Source organism: Cebus imitator, unplaced genomic scaffold, assembly GCF_001604975.1.
Source record: "Cebus imitator isolate Cc_AM_T3 unplaced genomic scaffold, Cebus_imitator-1.0 Scaffold154, whole genome shotgun sequence".
NCBI classification, from domain to species: domain Eukaryota; kingdom Metazoa; phylum Chordata; class Mammalia; order Primates; family Cebidae; genus Cebus; species Cebus imitator.
Genome location: NW_016107469.1, coordinates 3,599,519 through 3,601,094, shown reverse-complemented (window position 1 = coordinate 3,601,094; position 1,576 = coordinate 3,599,519).

The following is a 1,576-nucleotide window of genomic DNA, read 5'->3' as shown; positions in this document are numbered from 1 at the left end:
GGTTCCATAAAACCTGCTGAGTGCTTGAAAAAGGGTCATTCTTGTTTTCTTCTCCTTCTTATATTATTTGTTTCCCACTTTCTTTATCTTGAAAGGAGAAACTGAGCAGTGGCCTTGGGTTTTTGTGTGGTCGATCAATTTGTGCTGCTTATTGGCAGGACACGACAGTATGTCACCACTGAGTCATTTCCACCCTCTTACATAGACCTCTGCAGAGGTCTACGACATCAGAGAGAGCTCAAATTGCTGGGTGATCAGCCCTTATATGTGTTTCCTGGATGAGCCATTTTTTAAATTAATTTTTACTGGGGATTTCCCTGCAGAGATTCTGCATGAGGAAGGGTTCAATGCCCTAGACATTCCCATGAGGGCCACGGTAACCCAGAGGCAGCTTTTAGCTTCCAGGAGCAAATGCCCTTTCTCTTCAGAGGTGAGAAAACTCAGTTTCCCATTAAAGAATGAAAACAATAATTCAGTACCTCATGCAATTGCACACAGACAAACCAAAATAAGATTAAATTTGAGAGAAAAAGCAATAAAGAAGATCCTTTAGAATTCATCTCCAAACTAGAATTAAGATCCTTAAAAAACAACTTCCTAGAAGAGAAAATTAAAAAAAAAAAAACAAAACAAAGAACAGCCAAAACCACTTTCTGTAAACTGTGCTCAGCCATCTGTAATTTTGTACCTCTCTTCTGCCATCATGCATCCTCTTACAGTGCAAAGTCATCTGGGGTACCCCAAAGCCAACAAGGTCAGATCATAAAATGCAGAAAAATAGAGCTTTAGACCTAAAAAGGATCTGCCCATTACCGTTGAAACTCCACAAATAAAAACAGAACACTCCGAAAGGGATTGAGTGGTTCCTTTGTTCTGAATTCTTTAAAAGAGACTCAAGTCATTAGAAGACTTCTCTAGATTTTTTGGTACTGCAGATGGCAAAAGGGGGAAAGGAGGCATAGGGTGGAAGAAGAGTAAATGAAGGAATTTTTTTTTAAGACAGGAAGCAAACACAGAAACCAAGCACACGGTCTTTTGTTTTCTTTCTTTTTCTTTTGAAGCTGTGAGGAATTTTAGCTCAATTAGGGAGGACTTGTTACCCATAATTTGGAATTCTAACTGAGATTTGACCAAGTCAGGTAGTTTGTCTAATCCAATGGGAAAAAGACTGGAACAAACAACAAAAAACCCTGACAATCTGATCACTGAGTACTCTAATAAGGCGAAATTAAGACCAGCTGGTTGTTATTTAGGCAAAACAAACCCCAATTCCATTACTTACCTAAAGATGGATCTCAGGCTGAACACTGCTGTCCACCATCCTAGAAGTGGACAACAAAAAATCATCTTCCCTGTTGGAACCGAGCTCAAACTTCATAAAGGAGTTACTTGTCTTCCATTATCACAGAAGCAGGCAAAACTTGCCTTGCTTGTGTTAGAAGCAAGTAAAACTTCAAAAAGAGAGAAGTTGGACAGCAAAATAAACTTTAGATCTCAACCAAATTTTGGGAGGTCAGAGATTCTCTGGAGAGGGTGCTCTGAGATGTCAGCAAATTGTCCTATTGATTTGAGATAT